We start from the raw sequence: 12,921 nt of genomic DNA, 5'->3' as shown, positions 1-12,921 counted from the left end.
TGGAAGACACTTTTCGCATTTTCAGGTCGTCATGCAGGATTGTGTGCACAGAACCCACAGAAATGCCAACTCTGGAGGCGATCTGTTCAACAGTCATTCGGCGATCCCCCAAAACAATTCTCTCCACTTTCTCGATCATGTCGTCCGACCGGCTTGTGCGAGTCCGAGGTTGTTTCGGTTTGTTTTCACACGATGTTCTGCCTTCATTAAACTGTTGCACCCACGAACGCACTTTCGACACATCCATAACTCCATCACCACATGGCTCCTTCAACTGTCGATGAATTTCAATTGGTTTCACACCACGCAAATTCAGAAAACGAATGATTGCACGCTGTTCAAGTAAGGAAAACGTCGCCATTTTAAGTATTTAAAACAGTTCTCATTCTCGCCGCTGGCGGTAAAATTCCATCTGCCGTATGGTGCTGTATCTCTGGAACGTACTGACAATGAACGCGGCCTCATTTTAAAACAATGCGCATGTTTCTATCCCTTTCCAGTCTGGAGAAAAAAAATCGGAGGCCTTAGAACTTGAATGCACCTTGTATAAAGAGCAATGGTGTTGTGACCGTAGAAAATTTTAATTTGTATTCTTGCTTTTGTGACCATAATAAGAGTCCAGACTCCATAGGCAAACAGCCAGCAAACATTAAGAAATAGTCCACCAGGACGTAGGGACAAGATAAGCGGCGGAGGCTGCCAAGTATGGCTTGTTGATCGAATAACTTAGTGTTTGACTTCCTGCCAGAGGAAGCAGCATGAATCAAACTTGCGCAGTGGAAGACGGAAACACCAGGGTGATAATACAGAAAGAGAGAGTGTCAGTCACGTGCGGAAAAGACTCGTGTGCAACCAAATTAACTTGTGTGCAGCTAGAAACGAAAGTGTCGTGTGGAACCGAAGGCATTCTTGCGCGAGCTGACCAATTAGAAACGAGAATGTCTTGTGGAACCATAGGCATTCTTGTGCAATCCAATCACTTAGAAATGAAAGGGTCGTGTGAAACAAATTAACTCATGTGCAACCAACTACATGAGAAACGAAATAAAAGGCCAGGCAGCGGAATAGTTAGAGGCAGAGATTCAGATGCAGATTCAGAGCCAGTGCCGTCAGTTAGGAGATTCAGCAGCGAGACGCTAGTGGGGTCGAATAGGCCCATAGCAGCTGATACAGCTGAAAAAGACTTCAACTACGAGAAGACGGTGATAGACTCTGGTGGACACTCAGGAACTGAAGGTCAAGTAGGATTTTTAGAATTTCATTGGAATAGTGTTGAACAGAGGCTGTCAGCCTTTGTCTCATTTACTTCAGTTACTTAGATTTTAGTGCTAACCAAGAACAAGTGATTGCTTTGTACTTGTTTCTTATGTTGTTGTTGTTGTCTTCAGTCCTGAGACTGGTTTGATGCAGCTCTCCATGCTACTCTATCCTGTGCAAGCTCCTTCATCTCCCAGTACCTACTGCAACCTACATCCTTCTGAATCTGCTTAGTTTATTCATCTCTTGGTCTCCCTCTACGATTTTTACCCTCCACGGTGCCCTCCAATGCTAAATTTGTGATCCCTTGATGCCTCAAAACATGTCCTACCAACCGATCCCTTCTTCTAGTCAAGTTGTGCCACAAACTTCTCTTCTCCCCAATCCTATTCAATACCTCCTCATTAGTTACGTGATCTACCCACCTTATCTTCAGCATTCTTCTGTAGCACCACATTTCAAAAGCTTCTATTCTCTTCTTGTCCAAACTAGTTATCGTCCATGTTTCACTTCCATACATGGCTACACTCCATACAAATACTTTCAGAAACGACTTCCTGATGCTTCAATCTATACTCGATGTTAACAAATTTCTCTTCTCCAGAAACGCTTTCCTTCCCATTGCCAGTCTACATTTTATATCCTCTCTGCTTCGACCATCATCAGTTATTTTGCTCCCTAAATAGCGAATCTCCTTTACTACTTTAGTGTCTCATTTCCTAATCTAATTCCCTCAGCATCACCCGATTTAATTTGACGACATTCCATTATCCTCGTTTTGCTTTTGTTGATGTTCATCTTATATTCTCCTTTCAAGACACTGTCCATTCCGTTCAACTGCTCTTCCAAGTCCTTTACTGTCTCTGACAGAATTACAATGTCATCGGCGAACCTCAAAGTTTTTACTTCTTCTCCATGAATTTTAATACCTACTCCGAATTTTTCTTTTGTTTCCTTTACTGCTTGCTCAATATACAGATTGAATAGCATCGGGGAGAGGCTACAACCCTGTCTCACACCTTTCCAAATCACTGCTTCCCTTTCATGCCCCTCGACTCTTATAACTGCCATCTGGTTTCTGTACAAATTGTAAATAGCCTTTCGCTCGCTGTAGTTTACCCCTGCCACCTTCAGAATTTGAAAGAGAGTATTCCAGTCAACATTGTCAAAATCTTTCTCTAAGTCTACAAATGCTAGAATCGTAGGTTTGCCTTTTCTTAATCTTTCTTCTAAGATAAGTCGTAAGGTTAGTATTGCCTCACGTGTTCCAACATTTCTACGGATCCAAACTGATCTTCCCCGAGGTCCGCTTCTACCAGTTTTTCCATTCGTCTGTAAAGAATTCGCGTTAGTATTTTGCAGCTGTGACTTATTAAACTGATAGTTCGGTAATTTTCGCATCTGTCAACACCTGCTTTCTTTGGGATTGGTATTATTATATTCTTCTTGAAGTCTGAGGGTATTTCGCCTGTCTCATACATCTTCCTCACCAGATGGTAGAGTTTTGTCATCACTGGCTCTCCCAAGGCCATCAGTAGTTCTAATGGAATGTTGTCTACTCCCGGGGCCTTGTTTCGTCTCAGGTCTTTCAGTGGTCTGTCAAACTCTTCACGCAGTATCTTATCTCCCATTTTGTCTTCATCTACATCCTCTTCCATTTCCATAATATTGTCCTCAAGTACATCGCCCTTGTATAAACCGTCTATATACTCCTTCCACCTTTCTGCCTTCCCTTCTCTGCTTAGAACTGGGTTACCATCTGAGCTCTTGATATTCATACAAGTGGTTCTCTTCTCTCCAAAGGTCTCTTTAATTTTCCTGTAGACAGTATCTATCTTACCCCTAGTGAGACAAGCCTCTATATCCTTACATTTCTTCTCTAGCCATCCCTGCTTAGCCATTTTGCACTTCCTGTCGATATCATTTTTGAGACGTTTGTATTCCTTTTTGTCTGCCTCATTTACTGCATTTTTATATTGTCTCCTTTCATCAATTAAATTCAATATTTCTTCTGTTACCCAAGGATTTCTATTAGCCCTCGTCTTTTTACCTACTTGATCGTCTGCTGCCTTCACTATTTCATCCCTCAGAGCTGCCCATTCTTCTTCTACTATATTTCTTTCCCCCATTCCTGTCAATTGTTCCCTTATGCTCTCCCTGAAACTCTCTACAACCTCTGGTTCTTTCAGTTTATCCAGGTCCCATCTCCTTAAATTCCCACCTTTTAGCAGTTTCTTCAGTTTCAATCTGCAGTTCATAACCAATAGATTGTGGTCAGAATCCACATCTGCCCCTGGAAATGTCTTACAATTTAAAACCTGGTTCCTAAATCTCTGTCTTACCATTATATAATCTATCTGATACCTTTTAGTATCTCCAGGATTCTTCCAGGTATACAACCTTCCTTTATGATTCTTGAACCAAGTGTTAGCTATGATTAAGTTATGCTCTGTGCAAAATTCTACAAGGCGGCTTCCTCTTTCATTTCTTCCCCCCAATCCATATTCACCTACTATGTTTCCTTCTCTCCCTTTTCCTACTGACGAATTCCAGTCACCCATGACTATTAAATTTTCGTCTCCCTTCACTACCTGAATAATTTCTTTTATTTCATCATACATTTCATCTATTTCTTCATCATCTGCAGAGCTAGTTGGCATATAAACTTGTACTACTGTAGTAGGCATGGGCTTTGTGTCTATCTTGGCCACAATAATGCGTTCACTATGCTGTTTGTAGTAGCTAACCCGCACTCCTATTTTTTTTATTCATTATTAAACCTACTCCTGCCTTATCCGTATTTGATTTTGTATTTATAACCCTGTAATCACCTGACCAAAAGTCTTGTTCCTCCTGCCACCGAACTTCACTAATTCCCACTATATCTAACTTAAACCTATCCATTTCCCTTTTTAATTTTTCTAACCTACCTGCCCGATTAAGGGATGTGACATTCCACGCTCCGATCCGTAGAACGCCAGTTCTCTTTCTCCTGATAACGACGTCCTCTTGAGTAGTCCCCGCCCGGAGATCCGAATGGGGGAGTATTTTACCTCCGGAATATTTTACCCAAGAGGACGCCATCATCATTTAACCATACAGTAAAGCTGCATGCCCTCGGGAAAAATTACGTCTGTAGTTTCCCCTTGCTTTCAGCCGTTCGCAGTACCAGAACAGCAAGGCCGTTTTGGTTATTGTTACAAGGCCAGATCAGTCAATCATCCAGACTGTTGCCCCTGCAACTACTGAAAAGGCTGCTGCCCCTCTTCAGGAACCACATGTTTGTCTGGCCTCTCAACAGATACCCCTCCGTTGTGGTTGCACCTACGGTACGGCCGTCTGTATCGCTGAGGCGCGCAAGCCTCCCCACCAACGGCAAGGTCCATGGTTCATGGGGGGGACTTGTTTCTTACATGAACTGGCAATTAGCTTTGAAGTAGCAAGTCCGAATAAATAGACTGAATCTTACTAAGGGGTTTATGGTCCAACACGTCGCGTAAGTATATGTGAGAATAAACTTGGTAGAAACTAACCAATCTTTTCTGCCCATTGCAATTCTGTAACCTATTTTCAGGAAACTTATTTGCTTCAAACCAAGGAGATTCTCTCCCTCTCATCTCTGATATAAAGGTTGACAGCAATTTATAACCAACCCATTGTCGTTAACGTCCCGATTGCGCTACGCAGATCGCACTTACTTCATTCTGATATAGTGAGGCTGCGCCGGGACGTGACAAAGGACGATTTTGTGTTAGCAGAAGAGCCAACACCGTCTTACGAGTGGAGGCCGAAATGCACGCGTTTTAGCTAACGCAGGCTGGCGTGAGGAGGGAAGAACTATACTGACGTGAGGTCTGGAACATGACAAGGAATGAGAATTTAGAAAGCGGATAAACTGTCGTCTCTGCAAATGAGAGCGTATGTAGACAGTGAACCATCGCTAGCAAAGTCGGCTGTACAACTGGGGCGAGTGCTAGAGAGTCTCTAGACTAGACCTGCCGTGTGGCGGCGCTCGGTCTGCAATCACTGATAGTGGCGACACGCGTGTCCGACGTATACTAACGGACAGCGGCCGATTTAAAGGCTACCACCACCTAGCAAGTGTGGTGTCTGGCGGTGACACCACAGACGATCTGCGCGGAATTGCTTGCGCATTACGAGGCTGATCGTGACAGTTTTCTTATCGAACATCATCACGGGCGATGAAACGTGAGTTCATCATTTCGAGCTGGAAACAAAATGGCAATCCACTGTGCGGCACTGAGCCGTCGACTCGCAGCCATACATCGATTCGGACGTTTATGGTATCTTGCACTGCGCGTTAGGTCTGGGCGGCAGCGCCGCCTGCAGGCCGTTTTCGCGCAGCTGTGAGGTGTGGCTCCGGACCACGGAAGTTAGGAGTGAACACAGGTTAACAGCGAACGTCTTCCGGCTGCTGCGACGTCTGGGCTGGCTTCAGCACGAGCTGGCGGCGCGTACACGAGAGGCGGAGTGGTTTCTTGCGGCCCATGAGGCCGTTGCTAAACTGTGGACGTGCAGTGGGCCTGCTCGTGTCTTTCCTCGGAAGCGTCTAGTACGTTCCGCCGGACAGTATTTTCTTACCTCCACAGTTGCTAATGTCTGGTTCTTTTCTCAAGTGACCATCATGAGAGCGTAATATTGCAGGTGCAACGTATTGCTGACATATCGTGTCATCTTGTCAGCCCTTTGTGGTTGGAATCTCTCAACGTGACCACGTGCCGCAGCTGGCCGTCTTGTTCCTAGTTTAAATGGAGCTTGTAACATCCTAATGAACCCCAAAACCCACTTAGGAAAGACCAGCATGATGTGAAGTAGGGAAACGTTATCCTGACAGATACGACAACTTTGCCGATGATATAACACCAGGAAGTCTTGATAAACACCAACATTAAGCATTGCAGAGTGTGTATTAGTAGAAAGGAAGAAGAAAGAAAGGTCATCTTTAGTTATTTGCCAAACATCTAAGTAATAATTGCAAATTAATACCATGAAAGTTAAGTCCAAAGAAATGTCGGTCAGAGATAATGGCTCTGAGCACCATGGGACTTAACTTCTGAGGTCATCAGTCCCCTAGAACTTAGAACTACTTAAACCTAACTAACCTAAGGACATCACACACATCCATGCCCGAGGCAGGATTCGAACCTGCGACCGTCGGTCAGAGATAACTTTTATGTGGAAGAGAGTTGTAAACGCAACGAAGAAATTCAATGCGTCTACAGTACTCATTCACGGAAAAAGTAAGTCGCTTGCTAGCTATCGTGCTATCAAGTCATACGAGAGAAGCTCTTGCCGTAGTTGAGCGGAAGGAGCGCGACGAGATTGTTTTACTTTCAAGAGTCGTTGTTGCGTGACTTAGACGTACGGATTTTGTGAACTGATATTCAGACTAGAGACTTGAACAGAGATAGTATGCTGAGCGTGTATATCGAGTTGTTAGACGTTATTAACGGAAGTAGGCAATATTGGACTCAAAATTCATGTAAGTGAACTTGTAAAAAGGAATTGACAAAGTTTCAAAAGACTGTAATACACGTTTAGTCTCGAGTAGGAGACATTGACATGAATACATGACGAAGATGCAATAACGCCGAGGGTTAAAGCATCCGTAATTGTCACGATACTTGAAACTAACACTAGTGCCAGTGCTAATTAACCGTGTGTGCGTGTGGCGTGATGTTTATAAAGTATGTAGTCAAAAGGAACAATAAAATTGTTCATGAAAAGTGGAAATTCAACGTGTCGCCTCCATCATTCTATGAATATTTGGTAATTGCTCATCAAAAGTTAATGAACAGTAACTACACTCCTGGAAATGGAAAAAAGAACACATTGACACCGGTGTGTCAGACCCACCATACTTGCTCCGGACACTGCGAGAGGGCTGTACAAGCAATGATCACACGCACGGCACAGCGGACACACCAGGAACCGCGGTGTTGGCCGTCGAATGGCGCTAGCTGCGCAGCATTTGTGCACCGCCGCCGTCAGTGTCAGCCAGTTTGCCGTGGCATACGGAGCTCCATCGCAGTCTTTAACACTGGTAGCATGCCGCGACAGCGTGGACGTGAACCGTATGTGCAGTTGACGGACTTTGAGCGAGGGCGTATAGTGGGCATGCGGGAGGCCGGGTGGACGTACCACCGAATTGCTCAACACGTGGGGCGTGAGGTCTCCACAGTACATCGATGTTGTCGCCAGTGGTCGGCGGAAGGTACACGTGCCCGTCGACCTGGGACCGGACCGCAGCGACGCACGGATGCACGCCAAGACCGTGGGATCCCACGCAGTGCCGTAGGGGACCGCACCGCCACTTCCCAGCAAATTAGGGACGCTGTTGCTCCTGGGGTATCGGCGAGGACCATTCGCAACCGTCTCCATGAAGCTGGGCTACGGTCCCGCACACCGTTAGGCCGTCTTCCGCTCACGCCCCAACATCGTGCAGCCCGCCTCCAGTGGTGTCGCGACAGGCGTGAATGGAGGGACGAATGGAGACGTGTCGTCTTCAGCGATGAGAGTCGCTTCTGCCTTGGTGCCAATGATGGTCGTATGCGTGTTTGGCGCCGTGCAGGTGAGCGCCACAATCAGGACTGCATACGACCGAGGCACACAGGGCCAACACCCGGCATCATGGTGTGGGGAGCGATCTCCTACACTGGCCGTACACCACTGGTGATCGTCGAGGGGACACTGAATAGTGCACGGTACATCCAAACCGTCATCGAACCCATCGTTCTACCATTCCTAGACCGGCAAGGGAACTTGCTGTTCCAACAGGACAATGCACGTCCGCATGTATCCCGTGCCACCCAACGTGCTCTAGAAGGTGTAAGTCAACTACCCTGGCCAGCAAGATCTCCGGATCTGTCCCCCATTGAGCATGTTTGGGACTGGATGAAGCGTCGTCTCACGCGGTCTGCACGTCCAGCACGAACGCTGGTCCAACTGAGGCGCCAGGTGGAAATGGCATGGCAAGCCGTTCCACAGGACTACATCCAGCATCTCTACGATCGTCTCCATGGGAGAATAGCAGCCTGCATTGCTGCGAAAGGTGGATATACACTGTACTAGTGCCGACATTGTGCATGCTCTGTTGCCTGTGTCTATGTGCCTGTGGTTCTGTCAGTGTGATCATGTGATGTATCTGACCCCAGGAATGTGTCAATAAAGTTTCCCCTTCCTGGGACAATGAATTCAGGGTGTTCTTATTTCAATTTCCAGGAGTGTATTTAACTTGGAAGTAAATTCGTGGACTGTTAGTTGTGACAAGGAAGGTTTGAACATACATAATATTACGACGCAAGATAATTAAGACATTGTTAAAGAGTATCTGTGGATCTCGCGTCATATGGGGCGAACAATTTTACTTAGCAACGAACAAACAACGACCAATACGATCTGCAATTGAACATTTTCCTCGCTTTTGGTGATGTGGAGGATGCGCATGAGGGAAGATTCATCAATTAATTCACTAAAGTGTTAACCGGGCACATAATAATTCAATTCCAAACCATAAGAGACAATCAGAGTGCGCAGTTCGCATTGATAAGGAAACTGTGCGGAATCGCAATCAAACTTTAATCATTACGCGAGGAACGATTTCTTAAGAGCTTTTTCAGGTCTTGTCTCTCGTTAGCCGACGGAGGCATCCATCATCGCGCAGCGCGTCTCGACTCCACCGACCGAGCTGTAGCAGTAACAGCTCCACGGCGTCGACAACACCAGCTCGCGGCGGAGAGGAGACGTCACAAACTCCATGTGCTAAACTGCGGTGGTGAGCTGCCTGTCGCTACTGAGTTTGTTGAATTAATGACCGCTCCTGACTGGCCAGGTTATTGCGCGACTATCCTATGAAAGAATTTAAGTTTCTGGCAGTTGTTAAAGGGTCAGGGTAGGCAACACGAGTGAGGGTGTATTTTACAATTAAAGATTGTTTGAAGAACTAAAGAGTGTTTGCTGGTTGTTTTATCTTATAGTGTCGTTTTTTAAATGGCAACAGTGAATTTGAATGTCGTAATCTAACGTTTGCCATAAATTTTTGAATTCGGTACTGGATTGGCTACGTACGTTGGCCTGCAGGTGGCTCTGAGTTCTTACATGTGTTCGCTGTATCAACCTTCCCGGTTTATTTATTCGCGCTGCTCAGCCATTGCTGTGTGTTTGTCTACTCCTGGAATTACTTCTTGCTAGTTGTTTGCGTGGGTGGTTGCCGCGTGGCTGCGCTCGCTAACGCTTGTCCGCTCCCGCCCTGGGATTTCTTAGGCAGCCACCAGAGGCTGATAGATCTGTTGTCTTGTTACGTATGTCTGTAATTGAATTTGATCCATTCAGGTGCTTTCTACGGCTAATCTTAGCCTGTTATGGATGTGGCTTCCTGGTTTTCTGTGCCAGCAGTCTGTTATGTGTGGTGCCGCCGTGGTACCTCGCGCAGGAGACAAGAGTGGCTGGGTTACCTTATTGGTGCGACCCCGGCCTAAATTTGTATATGTTGTGATTTTTTGCTGCATTTTTTTAAAAAATTCATTAGTAGTAAGAGAAGCCTCAAAGGACAAATTAATATGTCTTATCGCATTGTGTATGGCTAATTCTCCCACAGATTTAATGTTTGAACAATTTGGTTATTCACTGCCCACATCTGGAAAATCGTAAGGAGTAAATTCTTATGTTGTAGGTAGCTAGTGTTTAGATTCATTTAGACACAATAGTTGTTTGTCTTTGAGGTTGACTGCTTCTAGTGTTAGCGTTTGTTAATCGTTGTATTATTTCTGTATTTCCACATCTACATCTACGTGATTGCTATGCTATTCACAATAAAGCGCTTGGCAGAGGGTTCAATGAACCACATTCAAGCTGTCTCTCTACCGTTCCACTCTCCAACGGCGCGCGGGAAACACGAGCACTTAAATTTTTCTGTACGAACCCTGATTTCTCTTATTTTATCATGGTGATGATTTCTCCCTATGTAGGTGGGTGCCAACAGAATGTTTTCGTAATCGGAGGAGAAAACTGGTGATTGAAATTTCTTGAGAAGATCCCGTCGCAACGACAAAACGCCTTTATTTTAATGATTGCCACTCCAACTCACGTATCATGTCTGTGGCACTATCTCCTCTATTTCGCGATAGTAGAAAACGAGCCGCCCTTCTTTGTACTTTCTCGATGTCATCCGTCAGTCCCACCTGATGCGGATCCCACACCGCACAGCAATACTCCAGAACAGGGCGGACAAGCGTGGTGTCAGCAGTCTCTTTGGTAGACCTGTTACACCTTCTAAGTTTTCTGCCAATGAATCGCGGTCTTTGGTTTGGTCTACCCACAATATCATCTAAGTGATCGTTCCAATTTAGGTTATTTGTAATTGTAACCCTTAAGAATTTAGTCGAATTTATTGCCTTCAGATTTGTGTGACTTATCCGTAATCGAAATTTAGTTGATTTCTTTTGGTACCATGTGAATAACTTCGCACTTTTCCTTATTCAGGGTCAATTGCCTCTTTTCGCACCATACAGACATCTTATTTAAATCATTTTGCAATTTGTTTTCATCATCTGATGACTTTACAAGACGGTAAATGACAGCATCATCTGCATGCAATCTAAGACGGCTACTCAGATTGTCTCCTATGTCGTTAATATAGATCAGGAACAATAGAGGGCCTATAACACATCCTTTGGGAACCCCGGATATTTCTGTTTTACTCGATGGCTTTCCGTCTATTACTACGAACTGTGACCTTTCTGACAGGGCATCATGAATCCATTCGCACAACTGAGGCGATACTCCGTAGGCACGCAGTTTGGTTAGAAGACGCTTGTGACGAACGGTGTCGGAAGCCTTCTGGAAATCTAAAAATATGGAATCAATTTGACATCCCCTGTCGATCGCATTTATTACTTCATGAGTATAAAGAGCTAGTTGTGTTTCACAAGAACGATATTATCTGATACCGTGCTGACTATGTGTCAATAAATCGTTTTCTTCGAGGTACTTCATAATGTTCGAATACAGTATATGTTCCAGAACCCTACTGCAAATCGACGTTAGTGATATAGGTAAATTTTGGAGAAGTTGCATGTATTTGCCTTACAGGAGCAAAAGTATTTTTAAAATTGATCATGTGTAACTTGGTTATAGGCGAGGGGAATTTAACAAGTATTTGGCATCGCTGTTTACGTGTATTTAATTATTTTATTATTCTGTCACAATGTTTTTAAATTTTTAGGGGACTTTTGTGATCTTTATTTGTTCAGAGAGAACATTTTATTATTTGAGCCCCTGTGGTTAAGTTCAGTCTCAGCATGACTACAGTTTGCCTGTAAATTTTCTTTGCAATTTGAATTTAATATTGTCTACGAGATACAATGTTACAGTAACTTTGACATAATGGAGGAGACTCAATACCCGTGTTTACTTACTGTGAGGGATCGTATTAGTTGTTGAAATTATCGATGATTGCTATATGAAATTTGTTATTTATTGTAATCGCTATAACCATTTAAATCTAGTGATTCTTAATAGAGCTCTGAACTTAAATAAAAAGTGTACAACTGCGATTGCTGCTGCTCCTGTATGTTATTTTTTTGATCCTGCTTCCGCTCCACGGTCACTTGCAACGCACCTTACGTCGCTTTAGCTCAGAAAGACGCACCGTGCGCCACTCCTCGTGTCCTCTGAAGGAGAAGTTCAAATCCGCACCTTCAGCCGGCAAACCCATGATGATGATCTCCTGGGCTTCTGAAGGGATTATCTTCTTTGATGTCCTCCCTCACAGTGCAACTTGTATTGTACTACCCACAGGAAACTGAAGAAACGACCTAAGCTAGTTCATCACCGCAAAAATGCAAACGAATACCTTGCATAAGTCTGCACACCCGAGAGGACGTCAGAAAACTTCATTGGACTGTTCTTTCTCATCCACCCTACAGCTCGGATCTCGCTCCTTCCGACTTTTATCAGTTTTGACCAATGAGAGATGCTCTCCGCGGCCAACACCAGTTCGTGGATGATGCGCGTTGGCTTCTACGTCGACCAGTAGAGTGATACCATCCAAGCCCTGCCTGTAAGGTGTCGTAAGGCCCTTTTCGCTTTCAGCAGATGTTAAGCTGAAAAATAAAGTTTTCTAGCTAAAAGAGAGGGGAATAATATGCTGCACTGAAATTCTGAAGAAAACCAACCTACTAACAGAAAAAAAAAATGTGTCGCTTTACGAATCGAACGCCCCTCGTATTATCTGTTTTGGAATTATTTGCGATTACATACGGTTTATTTCTAAAACAACAACTACAGTAATAATGACAAAGGTGTTACAAAATAGATTTGTTTTATTAACCGTAGCGCTAAATTTGTGGGTCTAAGGTATTTTGTCTCGCTTTATGGTCCCTGAGAGGTGAGCATGTGGTTTCAAGGTTGTGGGTCGAGTGTTCGTGTGGATGTGTGGTTGTAAGTATTGTGTGTGTGTGTGTGTGTGTGTGTGTGTGTGTGTGTGTGTGTGTGTCTGTGTGTGTGTGTGAGTGTGTGTGTGTGAGAGAGAGAGAGAGACAGAGAGAGATTACCTGTTTGTGTCGTCTTTCTATAAAGTTTTTTAATGTGCTAAATAGTGTGTCAATGCATAGCGTAGAGTGGTCGCTTAAAATCAGCGTTCCT

Source organism: Schistocerca nitens, chromosome 6, assembly GCF_023898315.1.
Source record: "Schistocerca nitens isolate TAMUIC-IGC-003100 chromosome 6, iqSchNite1.1, whole genome shotgun sequence".
NCBI lineage: Eukaryota > Metazoa > Arthropoda > Insecta > Orthoptera > Acrididae > Schistocerca > Schistocerca nitens.
Note: the sequence above shows the minus strand (reverse complement) of the source record.